The 14267-nt window shown below is 46.1% G+C and overlaps 1 protein-coding gene across 1 annotated transcript in view; it reads right to left on the minus strand.

Annotated features, from left to right (window-relative positions):
* Nucleotides 1–14267, minus strand: part of LOC147096191 (zinc-binding protein A33-like) — a 64218-nt gene that overhangs the window by 4674 nt on the left and 45277 nt on the right. The window lies entirely within an intron of this gene.

Raw genomic sequence — 14267 nt, forward strand, 5'->3', positions numbered from 1 at the left:
GAGAGAGAGAGACAGGCACAGAGACAAACCGACAGAGAAAGAGAGAGACAGGGGGAGAGAGTGGTAGACGGTGGAAGGTGGTGAGAGAGGGAGAGACAGAGAGAGCGACAGGCAGAGAGAGAGAAATAGACGGGCACAGAGAGAGAGAGACAGGCACCGAGAGAGAGACATAGAGAGAGAGAGAGGGTCACACAGAGAGAGAGAGACAGAGAGACAGGTGTAAAGTCCGCGCCTCAATAATACACGGACTTCGGGAGAACAGTTTAACAGGTACTTTACTGAACAAGAGGCAGCTTGAAACTGAAACTACAGAAGCATGCTAGGGCCTTTTATACAGGGGTGGTCACTGCCAGTACTGCAGTCTAAGACCAGTTATTCCCTTAAAGGTACATACACAACAATTCCTCCCCTTTTAGATAAACAGTACATAACATTCATTTAACAACTAAATAATAACTAATTACAATTACAATTTTCTCAGTAATATATACATCAACTGGAATAGTCATTTATAAGTTCAGTCTTTGAGGAGGCTTCCTGATCCGGACTGGATAGCGCCTTTCTCGAGTATCCTGTTCTGGCGGTGGAGTCAATTCTGGCTCATTGTCATTGGTTGGTTCATCAGCTTCCAATACCCCTGCTTCTGAGGTAGACGCAATCTGTACTTCGGGCTCATTACCAGGTGCATATGCTTGTGGTACAGGTTTGGCTTGTTCCTGTGACTCTAGAATCTGGTCAGCATGGCATCTCACGATGCTCTCTCCAACGTCCACTGTGTACATTAGTGGTCCCTGCTGTGTGCATATCGTGCCTGGCTGCCATTTTTCTGTTCAGCAGTCGCGGGCCAAGACTGGTTGCCCTATCTTGAAGCTCCTGGTTGGCTTCTCATTGATGTGCTGGAACTGCTTATCCTCAACATCTCGTCTTATGTTTGGTTTGAGCAAATCCAAGCGACATCTTAGTCTCCGGTTGAAAAACAGTACGGCTGGAGTTTGGTTGGTTACTGCATGTGTCGCATTCCGGTAAGCAAACAGGAAGTTATCCACCTTGTGTTGCAGTGGTATGTCGTCATTATACATTGCTTTTATGGCCTTTTTAAAGGTCTGAACAAACCTCTCAGCCAATCCATTTGTGGCTGGATGATATGGGGCAGATGTGTAATGTTTCACCACATTATTCTTCAGGAACCTCCGGAAATCCTCAGACACAAACTGTGGGCCATTGTCGGAACAGATCTGTTCTGGCAACCCATTCCTGGCGAAGGTGGTCCTTAGGACTGCAATAGTTTTCTCCGTGGTGGTGGAGGACATTTTAATGACCTCTGGCCATTTCGAATGGGCGTCCACAGCGATTAGAAACATTGAGTCCATAAATGGACCAGCGAAATCAATGTGTACCCGTTGCCATGGAGATGAGGGCCACTCCCATGGATGTAGCGGGGCCTGTGGTGGAGCGTTTTGGACCTTCTGGCATCCTGTGCATCTCTTGGTCATATCCTCGATTTCTTTATCGATTCCCAGCCACCACACAAACGCCCTGGCTAGGCTTTTCATTTTTACCCCTCCCGGATGACCCTCATGAAGCTCATTGAGTAATCTATCTCTCAACTTGGGTGGAATTACCACTCTGGATCCACACATCAAGGTTCCCCAGCACACTGACAGCTGTTCCCTCCTTGGCGAGAATGCTGGTAACAGTGAGTCGCCATATGCTGGCCATCCCTTCACCGTCAAATCATAGACCCGAGAGAGTGTCGGGTCATTTCGGGTTTCCTTCACAATACTTGCGTTTGTAACAGGCAAACATTCGACTATAGTCGCATGGAATAGCTCCACAGGGTCCACTGCAGCTGCTTCTACCGCCGTAGGCAACGATAGGCGTGACAGCCCATCAGCGTTTCCATTTTGTTTCGTACCTTTGTACTCTATGTCATACTGATGTGCCCCTAGAAACAGTGACCATCTTTGCAGCCGTTGCGCCGTCATCACCAGAACGCCCTTCTTTGGGTTAAAAATTGAGACCAGGGGTTGATGATCAGTCAGTAGGGTGAATTTCTGCCCGTGCAGATAGTGATTGAACTTCTTCACCCCCCACACCAGGCTGAGGGCCTCCCTGTCAATTTGGGCGTAGTTACGCTCGGCTGAGGTTAGCGAGCGCGATGCAAAGGATATTGGCCTCTCTGAACCGTCACGGAATTTGTGTGACAGCACCGCTCCAATGCCGTAAGGTGACGCATCACATGCCAACCGAATCGGTAGTGTTGGGTTGTAGTGGGCCAGTACTTCTTTTGAAGTGATTTGGCATTTACATTCCTGAAAGGCACGCTTACACTCATCGCTCCATTTCCATGTTACACCAGTTTGAAGGAGGGCGTTCAGTGGGTGCAGAATTGTAGATAAATTTGGCAAGAACTTATGGTAGTAGTTCACCAACCCGAGGAACGACCTCAGTTGCGACACATTTTCTGGTGCTGGAGCCTTGACTACAGCCTCAATTTTGTCTGGCGACGTATGCAACCCTTCCTCATCAATCATGTGGCCACAATACGAGATTTGTCTCCTGAAGAACTCGCATTTGGGACGGTTGGCTCGTAGCCCATATTCCTGCAATCTCGTGAGCACCTGTTCCAGGTTGGCAAGGTGTTCATTGTCATTTTTGCCCGTAACGAGGATGTCGTCCAAATAACACTGGGTCCCCGGGATCCCTTGCAGGACTTGTTCCATTGCCCTCTGCCACATAGCCGGGGCCGATGCTACCCCAAATACCAGTCGATTGTACTGGTAAAGGCCTTTGTGAGTGTTTATCGTGAGGTATTTCCTAGATGCTTCTTCCACCTCCATTTGTAGATACGCTTGAGCCAGGTCAATCTTTGTAAAACGTTTCCCTCCAGATAGTGAGGCGAAAATATCTTCTATCCGCGGAAGCGGATACTGTACTGTGTGCAGCATTGGGTTCACAGTCACCTTGAAGTCCCCACAGATGCGAACATTCCTTGGCTCCCCAGGCGTGCTGCTCAATGCTTTCTTCATTACAGGAACGATGGGTGTGGCCCACTCGCTCCAGTCCACCTTAGACAGCATCCCCGAATGCTCCAGACTCTCCAGTTCAGCTTCCACAGCTGGGCGTATCGCGTATGGCACCGGTCTGGCCTTGAAAAATTTTGGGGTTGCGTTATCCTCAATCTTTATGGTTGCCTTTACTCCTTTTAGAGTCCCAAGTCCTTGTTGGAACACCTCTTCCGCGTCAGATAGAATTTGTGACAGACGTCCAGGTGCAATGTCATCATCTTTTTTGTCAGTCACAGTTAGTGCCGGAATGGAATGCCAATCCAATTGTAGTCTTCGGATCCATTCACGTCCCAATAATGGTGGTCCTCCATCTCGTAGTATATACATGTATAGTTTCTGTGTTTCCTTTCCGTTATATTCAACTGGCACCCTTATTATTCCTCTGGGGTAGACCTTTTGCTCCGTGTATGTCTTCAATACAATGGACGTGTCCTTTAAGGGTATGTGTGAGAATAGCCGCTCATAGTCTCGTCGATTCATGACAGTTAGGGCTGATCCTGTGTCCAATTCCATCTTCACTGGGGACCCTGCTATCATGAGGGTGACCCAAATGGTTCGGTGATCTTCTTTTGCGATCACGTTGTGTAACTTTAAACAACTTAGTCGTCTGCTCCCGGAGTCCTTATCACTCTCCTGATCTTCTGAACTACTATCTGTCAGTTTCTTTACTTTCCTGTACTGTTCCTTAGTAGTTCTTGTCGTGTTGGTCTTCTTTCCCGACCTGCAGACTCTTGCTACATGTCCCACTTTCCCGCATTGCCTGCATACTTTGTCTTTAAACCAGCAGTCCTTCTGCTCATGGGTTGTTCTGCCGCAGCGATAGCACTTTTCGGCTCCATACGCCATTTCGTTAGCGCTGTATTCTTGTGGTTTCTGTTGTATTTCCACAGCTCCCTGTGCTGCTGCTTCGTAGGATACTGCCACGCTGAAAGCCTGTTCTAGCGTCAGGTCCTTTTTTGAAAGTAGTCGTTTCTGGGTTCCTTCACTCTGGAGCCCGCAGACAAACTTATCCCGTAAGGTGTCTGCCAGTCCTGCTCCGAACTGGCAGTGCTTCGATAACTTGCGTAGCTCCATAGGATAGTCAGCATTGCTCTCATTTTTATGCTGGTTTCTTTTATGTAACTTGAATCTTTCTGCTATCAGCAGTGGCGTAGGGCTTAGATGTTCCTGTAAGATATGAACAATCGCCTCAAAACTTTTCTCCATTGGTTTAGCTGGGGTAATTAAATTCCGCAATAGGCCGTACGTACTCGCACCCATCAGATTTAATAATACCGATGCCCTCTTTCCATCAGCCACCTCATTTGCCTTGCAGTACACTTCAATTCTTTCCACATACGTGGTCCAGTCTTCTACCTCGTTGTCGAAAGCAGTGATAATGCCACTTTTCGGCATCTTGGGCTTCTTCCCCAATGGAATAAAATGGCGCCTCCCGCGCTTTTGCTTCTTCCCCAACGGGATAAAATGGCGCCTCCCGCGCTTTTGCTTCTTCCCCTTACTGCCACGCTGCTCCTAGCGTTCTACGGGGTAATGGCGGCGACCCGCAGCTTTGGCGCATCTCGCTTTCCTTCCCCCCCGTTTAGTTTCTCTCCGCTGTCCTGTTCTCGAGCTCCACCCTCTCTCTCTTGTTTTCTTTTCCCGGCGACGCTGCGCGGCCCGATTTGTAGAGCCGCTCGATTGAGCTTGAGCCCGCCGCAGTCCGGAAGGGTCAGCGCGCTACCTGCTACCAGCACGATTCGCTGGAACCACAGTCTCTCCCGCAATTCTCCAAACACCGATGGATTCTTTGGGCGGTTGCCCTCGGTCGACGCCCGTTGCTCAGACTATGACCTTCCAGGACCTTCCTTTCAGGCGAGATCCCCGTGAAATGATGCCACACTGCAGGTGAGTTCTTACTTACTCGTCGCCACTGTAATGTCCGCGCCTCAATAATACATGGACTTCGGGAGAACAGTTTAACAGGTACTTTACTGAACAAGAGGCAGCTTGAAACTGAAACTACAGAAGCCTGCTAGGGCCTTTTATACAGGGGTGGTCACTGCCGGTACTGCAGTCTAAGACCAGTTATTCCCTTAAAGATACATACACAACAACAGGCAGACACACAGACGAGAGGGAAAGATACAGGGGAGAGACAGATAGAGAGACAGGCAAAGAGAGAGAGAGGGACAGGCACAGGGAGACAGGGAGAGAGACAGGGACTGGGACAGAGAGAGAGACAGATAGACATAGAGAGAGACAGGGAGGGACAGGCAGAGAGAGAGAGAGACAGAGACAGAGACAGGCACAGAGAGAGACAGGGAGAGAGACAGACATGGAGAGAGAGACAGACACAGTGAGAGAAACAGAGAGGCAGACAGGCAGAGAGAGGCAGGGAGAGACAGTCGGAGTGAGAGGGAGAAAGAGAGGGGCTCCTTATCTCACCATATGTTCTCCATCACAGTGCAAAAGCAAAATACTGTGTCTGACCTCTTGAGGCTTTCCAGTATTTTCTGGGGGCTTTTCTCCATCACAGTGTATTGTGATCTACAATAAATGGGCCAAGGAAGGGATCTGAGCCTTAAAATATCACGGTTCAGATGTGGTCGACAAGACATTGAAGTGAAGTATAACATGAACAGAAATTCATTATTGACAAAAGGATGTTTGTGTAGACTTTCACACAAGGTCAATCCAGTTTTGGTCACACTGAACATTAACACTTTTATATCTAAACACACTGTAATCCTCTCTAGTGATGGTGTCTGGAATTGTCCAGCAGCCCAGGTTTGCTGAATAAATAAAATAATTACAAATATTCTCATTTCAAGTTAATTATATGCTCCAAATTCTTGAGTAAGTGTGGGAAACAAATTATCCCCTTCACACAACAGGAGAGAAAGTATATACAGGTAGTTATCAGATAGGCAAATGGAAAAGGGATAAATAGTCAGGAGGATTGAAAGAAACCGAGACAGAGGAAGTAAAGGACCAGGTCAGTGAACTGAACGAGAAAATGGGCCAGAAATTCGCGGCCAGAAGCGTGAGTACGGTCGGGGTACTCACGCATCTGGCCGTTGGAAATGCCGGCGTTCAGCAGGAACAGCGCATGCGGGGAACGCCGGCATTTCCAGACCCGAGGTCTATTCACAGCGCGTGCGACTGCACAGGCAGTGCTTGCGCAGTGAACTTTGTGGATTTCAATGATGGATTCAGTGAGGGTAAGTCCTTAGAAGTTACACTTGAAAAAAGCAAGTGTAAAGTTGTTCATTGGCTGCGGAGGAAGATATATTTTATCGTGGAGCTTCTGAAATGCAATATTTTTGTTTGGGAAAGGGAGGGAAGTTATTTTAAGAAATTTTAAGTAAGTTTTAAAGTTTAAATTTTTTTTATTTTTTTAAAGGGTTTTCAGAACGGTAGGTAGAAGGAGCAATTGTGGCTGTGAATGGAATGTGAGAATGAGTTATGTATGTATGTCCACATATATTCCTTTATGTATATGTATGTATGTTTTATATTCCTTTACTAATGTGTATGAATGTATGTTTTTAATTATGATTTTCCAATAAGTTACTTTCTCTGAAAGTCATAATTAAATAATACATTCATACACATAAGTAAAGGAATATATACATAACACGCAAAGGAATATATACAGACATACATACTTTCAGAAGCTCCACGATAAGAAATATCTTCCTCCGCAGCCTCTGGAGCAACTGTACCCATGCTTTTTTCATGTGTAAGTTGTAATGACTTGACCTCACTGAAAGCATTAATGAAAGCGGCGAATTATACTGCGCACGCGCTGCCTGTGCAGTCGCACGCGTTCTGCCTCTGAACCCCTTCGTTCAGAGGACAGGAAATGCCAGTTTTCCCCACATGCACTGTGCATGCTGAAAACCGGCATTTCATCCAGCCAGATGCGTAAGTACCCCAACCGTACTCACGCATTTGGAAGGGAATTACTGGGCCAACATTTTACATGTCAATAAAATGAAAAATTTAACAATTGCACGACTTGCCCCCTCGCATCTGCGACTGAGGGTCCAAGGAGGTGCATTGCGCAAGAGGTCATCATCGTACGTATCCTCACACTGTTCCCTTTGGGGAACTGTATGAAGTGGTGGAAGGATTTATGGCCGTGATTAACGCTCATTCCATGACCGTAACCATCTTTGAACCAGCCATTAGGGTGGTTAGTCCTATGGCGGCAGGGTTTTACGGGCTCCCACAACCCATCTGAGGGGGGGGGGGGCCACCAACACCCACGGACGCAAGTATCCCGCTGGATGTCCACCCAGAATTTAAAGTTGGAGCTCCGACTCCACTTGCCGGGACTGTCTGGAGTGGGGTTCAAAACCCTACTCCTTCTGGCCCAGCGGCGGGGATGCTTACTGCTACGCAAAGGCCCACTCCGCACAAAAGGTGACACCCATACGTTTCCTGCGCCTTTTCCCTCCCCGTGACTGGAGCCCTATGCTGCCATTTCACGTAGCTAATCGGATTGGGCCTTTGTCATAGCGGTAGGATCCCCGCCGCTGGGCCAGATTAGGGTAGGGTTTTGAACCCCGCTCCAGACAGTCCCGGCAAGTGGAGTCGGAGCTCCGGCTCTAAATTCTGGGTTGACATCCAGTGGGATATTTGCGTCCGTGGGTGTGGGTGGCCCCCCCTCCTTGTATAGCTTGTGGGAGCCCGTAAAACCCTCCCGCCATAGGACTAACCGCCCTAATGGCTGGTTCAAAGATGGTTACGGTCACGGAATGAGCGTTAATAATGGCCATAAATCCTTCCACCACTTCATACAGTTCCCCAAAGGGAACAGTGTGAAGACACGTATGACGACGACATTGCTAAATAAATAAATGGAATTAAAAAAATTCTTTTAGGGCTTTTAAAAGTCTTTAAATTGCTTTAATTCTCTTTAAAACTACTTCAGATTACTCAAAATAATGTAAACATTTTAAAAAGTTTATAAAAGTTACCAAAATCTTCAAAAAACTTCCAAAAACCTATTTAAACTGCTGCTTTGCATGTAAAAATGCGTAGCAGCTTCACAGAAACATTGGGGGCGTGTCCAGTGAAACTGAGACCTCAAGGGGCGTGTCTCACTTGCACTGCACGCTCCTGGCTTCGCGCTGGCTGCACTCCTGGGCGGTGTGACGTCATACGCTGCCCGGGATTCTTCTTTCTGTTTCAGCAAGTGCAGGCGTCCCTGGAGCTGATCGGTAGTAGCGCGGGGTAAGTGCAAAAACAGGGCTACAAGCCCCGTTCAGCAATTTCTGGCCCAATGTAATCAACAGCTTCCAGCAGTTACACATGCTGAACTGGTCAATATCAGTTTGATGTCATTGAATACATTTCTACCTGATGAACAAATAGATTGGGTAAAATTAAAATCATTCTGGTTAAAAACATAGAATGTAATCCTGCGTGTGGTGTGGTATAACTGTGCCAGTCACTCTGATTGGTGGGGTCGATATCCTTAGAATAGGGTCCCATGAAATTATTACAATTCTACATTTACAGACTCCGCTTTTATAAAGATTGATCTGTGCACAAAATGATTCTCAGGTACCAACATTTAACTTCAACAGTTAACGTATTTATTATAAAAACAGAAAATGCTGGAAATATACCGCACGACAAAAAGCATCTGAAACAAGAAAAGACAAGTTAACATCTTGGGTGTCGACCCTTCATCAGAACTGAAAACTGAAATATAAGTAAATCCCTGAGTAGAGGGGGAGGAAGAAAAGGGGGAGAAGAAATAGCAGATGCTCCAATCACAGAGAGAACATTAATGGGGTGAATGACCTGCTAACTGCAGGAAGTGGGACTAAGTGGCGACAAATCCCCTGGACCCGACGACCTGCATCCTAGGATTTTAAAAGAGATAGCTGCAGAGATAGTGGATGCACTGGTATTAATCTTCCAGAAATCCCTAGAATCCAGAACAGTCCCCAAGGATTGGAAGGTAGTAAACATAACTCAGTGGCGGAGCCACCAAAGGACTCAGATCGGTTGTATATAATTCCTTTAACAGCATGTTAGCTACAGCCTGAGTCTGTACCTTTATTTATACTGTTTAACTGTACAGAGTGTAGTTACCTTAACAGCGCGGGTAAAACGTGATGACGTCATGCCGTTCATCATGTGATCCCCCACTGGCGGGAAGAACGTGATGACGTCATGACGTCAGCCACCGGACCGCCCCAGCAGTCCTCGTGGCGCCTCTGAAGAGAGCAGACCTGTATTCCACGTTGTCCTGCAGTTTCTTGTTAAAACCTGTTTGTTTCATTAAAGTTCGTTTGTTTGATCGCCTGAGTCGAACTCAATGTTCCTACAACTCCACTATTTAAGAAAGGAGGAAGAGAAAAAACAGGGAACTAGAGCGATTGGATACATACTGGACCATTCACGATGCTGAGGACATCGTGAATAGCATATTTAATCAGTTGGCCACACCGCAGATAAAGGTGGCACAGGCAGAAAGGGAACGTGTGACCAACAGGCAGAGTACTAGGCACAGGCAGGTAGTGCAGGGGTCCCCTGTGGCCATCCCCCTCTCAAACAGATATACCGCTTTGGATACTGATGGGGGGAATGGCTTACCAGGGAAAGGCAGCAGCAGCCAACTTCCTGGCACCAGGGGTGGCTCTGCTGCACAAGACGAGAGGAAAAAGATGGGGAGAGCTATAGTAATAGGGGATTCTATTGTAAGGGGAATAGATAGGCGTTTCTGCGGCCGCAAATGAGACTCCAGGATGGTGTGTTGCCTCCCTGGTGCAAGGGTCAAGAATGTCTCAGAGCAGCTGCAGGGCATTCTGGAGGGGGAGGGTGAACAGCCAGTTGTCGTGGTGCATATAGGTAACAACGATATAGGTAAAAAACGGGATGAGGTCCTAAAAGCTGAACATAGGGAGTTAGGAGGTAAATTAAAAAACAGGTCCTCAAAGGTAGTCATTTCAGGATTGCTACCAGTGCCACATGCTGGTCAGAGTAGAAATAGAAGGATATTTCAGATGAATACATGGCTAGAGGAATGGTGCAACGGGGAGGGATTCAAGTTCCTGGGACATTGGAACTGGTTCTGGGGGAGGTGGGACCAGTTCAAACCGAACGGTTTGCACTTGGGCAGGGCCAGGACCGATGTCCTAGGGGGAGTGTTTGCTAGTGCTCTGGGGGAGGGTTTAAACTAAAATGGCAGGGGGTTGGGAACCTGAGCGGGGAAACAGAGGAAAGGGAAACAAGGATAAAAGCAAAAGACAGGAAGGAGAAACACAAAAGTGACAGGCAGAGAAATCAAGGGTTTAAAGCAAACATGGCCACAGTAAATAATAATTCTAAAAGATCTAAGAGCATTAAAAAAACAAGCCTGAAGGCTTTGTGTCTTAATGCGAGGAGCATTCGTAATAAGGTGGATGAATTAGCTGTGCAAATAGAGGTAAACGTATATGATATGATTGGGATTACGGAAACATGGCTCCAGGGTGGCCAAGGCTGGGAACTCAACATCCAGGGGTATTCAATATTCAGGAAAGATAGACAGAAAGGAAAAGGAGGTGGGGTAGCATTGCTGGTTAAAGAGGGGATTAACACAATTGAAAGGAAGGATATTAGCTCTGATGATGTGGAATCTGTATGGGTAGAACTGAGAAATACCAAGGGGCAGAAAACGTTAGTGGGAGTGGTATATAAACCTCCAAACAGTAATGCGGAGGTCAGGGATGGCATTAAATGGGAAATTAGAGAAGCGTGCAATAAGGGCACAGCAGTTATCATGGGTGACTTTAATCTACATATAGATTGGGCTAACCAAATTAGTAACAATACTGTGGAGGAAGAATTCCTGGAGTGTATACGGGATGGTTTCTTGGACCTATATGTCGAGGAAACAACCAGAGATCAGGTGATCTTAGACTGGGTATTATGTAATGAGAAAGGAGTAATTAGCACTCTTGTTATGTGAGGCCCCTTGGGTCGGAGCGATCATAATATGAAAGAATTCTTCATTAAGATGGAGAGTGAAACAGTTGACTCAGAGGCTAGGGTCCTGAATTTAAATAAAGGAGACTACGATGGTATGAGGTGCGAGTTGGGTAGGATTGATTGGGGAATTTCACTCAAAGGGTTGATGGTGGATGGGCAATGACAAACATTCAAAGATCGCATGGATGAACTACAGAATTTGTTCATCCCTGTTTGGCATAAAAATAAAACAAAAAAGGTGACTCAACCGTGGCTAACAAGGAAAATTAGGGATAGCATAAGATCCAAGGAGAGGACATATAAATTGGCCAGAAAAAGCAGTAAACCTGAGGATTGGGAGCAGTTTAGGATCCATCAAAGGAGGACAAAGGGATTAATTAAGAGGGGGAAAATAGAGTATGAGAGTAAGCTTATAGGGAACATAAAAACTGACTGTAAAAGCTTTTATAGATATGTGAAGAGAAAAAGATTGGTGAAGTCAAGTGTAGGTCCCTTGCAGTCAGAATCAGGGGAATTTATAATGGGGAACAAAGAAATGGCAGACCAATTAAATACATACTTTGGTTCTGTCTTCACAAAGGAGGACAAAAATAACCTTCCAAAGATGTCGGGGAAAATAGGGTCTAATGAAATGGAGGAACTGATAGAAATCAGTATTTGTAGGGAAATGGTGTTCGGGAAATTGATGGGATTGAGGGCCGATAAATCCCCAGGGCCTGATAATCTACATCCTAGGCTACTTAAGGAAGTGGCCCCAGAAATAATAGATGAATTGCTGATCATCTTCCAAAATTCGATAGACTCTGGAACAGTACCCCTGGATTGGCGGGTAGCTAATGTTACCCCACTGTTCAAAAAGGGTGGTAGAGAGAAAACGGGGAATTACAGACCGGTAAGCCTGACATCGGTAGTGGGGAAAATGCTCGAGTCCATTATAAAGGATGTAATAGCAGAGCACTTGGAAAAAAGTGACCGGATCGGATAAAGTCAACATGGCTTTACAAAAGGTAAATCGTGCTTGACTAATCTACTGGAATTTTTTGAGGATGTAACTGGTAAAATAGATAAGGGAGAACCAGTGGAAGTGGTGTATTTGGATTTTCAAAAGCCTTTCGATAAGGTCCCGCATAAGAGATTAGCGTGTAAAATTAAGGCACATGGGATTGGGGGCAAGGTATTGACTTGGATAGAGAACTGGTTGGCAGACAGAAAGCAAAGAGTTGGAATAAACGGCTCTTTTTCCGAGTGGCAGGCAGTGACTAGTGGCGTACCACAGGGATCGGTCCTTGGACCCCAGCTATTCACAATATATATTAATGATCTGGACGAGGGAACTAGATGTAATATCTCCAAGTTTGCAGATGACACAAAGCTGGGTGGGCGTGTGTGCTGTGAGGAGGATGCCGAGAAACTCCAGTATGATTTGGATAGGTTGGATGATTGGGCAGAAGCATGGCAGATGCAATATAATGTGGATAAATGCGAGGTTATTCACTTTGGTGTCAAAAACAGGAAGGCAGATTAATATCTAAATGGCAATAGATTGGGAGAAGGGGGAGTGCAACGAGACCTGGGCGTCCTTGTGCACCAGTTGCTGAAAGTAAGCATGCAGGTGCAGCAGGCAGTTAAGAAGGCAAATGGCATGTTGGCCTTCGCAGCGAGAGGCTTTGAGTACAGGAACAAGGATGTCTTGCTACAGTTGTACAGGGCCTTGGTGAGGCCACATCTAGAGTATTGTGTGCAGTTTTGGTCGCCTTATCTGAGGAAGGATGCTGTTGCCATGGAAGGAGTGCAGCGAAGATTCACCAGGCTGATACCTGGGATGGCAGGAATGACATATGAGGGGAGATTGGGTCGATTGGTCTTGTACTCGCTGGAGTTTAGAAGAATGAGAGGGGATCTCATCGAAACTTATAAAATTCTAACAGGACTAGACAGACTAGATGCTGGAAGGATGTTCCCGATTGTCGGGGAGTCCAGAACCAGGGGTCACAGTCTAAGGATAAGGGGTAAGCCATTTAGGACAGAGATGAGGAGGAAATTCTTCACCCAGAGAGTGGTGAACCTGTGGAATTCTCTGCCAAAGAAGGCAGTAGAGGCCAATTCATTAAATATATTCAAGAAGGAGTTGGATATATTTCTTAAGGCTAAAGGGAGCAAGGGATATGGGGAGAAGGCAGGAGCAGTGTACTGAATTTGGATGATCAGCCATGATCTCATTGAATGGTGGAGCAGGCTCGAGGGGCCAAATGTCCTACTCCTGCTCCTATGTTCTATGTTTCTATGTTCCAATGTATAGGCCAATTAGCCTGACATCAGCAAAATGCTAGAATCTATTATTAGGGACGAGTAACAGGGCACTTAGAAAATCGAAATATGATTAGGCAGAGTCAACCTGGTTTTATGAAAGGGAAATCGTGTTTGACCGCGAGGATCAGTGCTTGGGCCTCAGCTATTTACAGTCTATATTAATGACTTAGATGAAGGGACTGAGTGTAACGTATCCAAGTTTGCTGATGATACAAAGTTAGGTTGTAAAGTAAGCTGTGAGGAGGATGCAAAGAGGCTGCAGAGATATAGACAGGTTGACTGAGTGGGCAAGAACATGGCAAAGGGAATACAATGTGGGGAAGTGTGAAGTTATCCACTTTGGTAGGAAAAACAAAAAAGTAGAATATTTTTTGAATGGTGAGAGACTGGGAAATGTTTGCATTCAGAGGGACCAGAGTGTCCTTGTACATGAATCACAGAAAGTTAACATGCAGGTACAGCAAGTAATTAGGAAAACAAATGGTATGTTAGCTTTTGTTACAAAGGGATTGGAGTATAAGAGTGAAGAAGTCTTACTAAATTATACAGGGCATTGGTGGGGCCACACCTGGAATACTGTGTACAGTTCTGGTCTCCTTACCTAAGGAAAGACAGACTTGCCTTAGAGGGAGTGCAACGAAGGTTCACCAGACTGGTTCCTGGGATGAGGGGATTGCCCTATAAGGAGAGACTGAGTAGACTAGGCCTATATTCCCTAGAGTTTAGAAGAATGAGAGGTGATCTCATTGAAACATATAAAATTCGTAAGGGGCTTGACAGGGTTAATGCTGAAGAAATGTTTCCCCTGGCTGGGGAATCTAGAACACGGGGTCACAGTCTGAGAATAAGGGGTCGGCCATTTAGGACTGAGATGAGGAGAAATTTCTTCACTCAAAATGTTGTGAATCTTTGGAATTT

The sequence above is a fragment of the Somniosus microcephalus genome, unplaced genomic scaffold (genome assembly GCF_052327205.1).
Source record: "Somniosus microcephalus isolate GS21.2 unplaced genomic scaffold, FLI_Smic_1.0 unresolved_chr1, whole genome shotgun sequence".
NCBI lineage: Eukaryota > Metazoa > Chordata > Chondrichthyes > Squaliformes > Somniosidae > Somniosus > Somniosus microcephalus.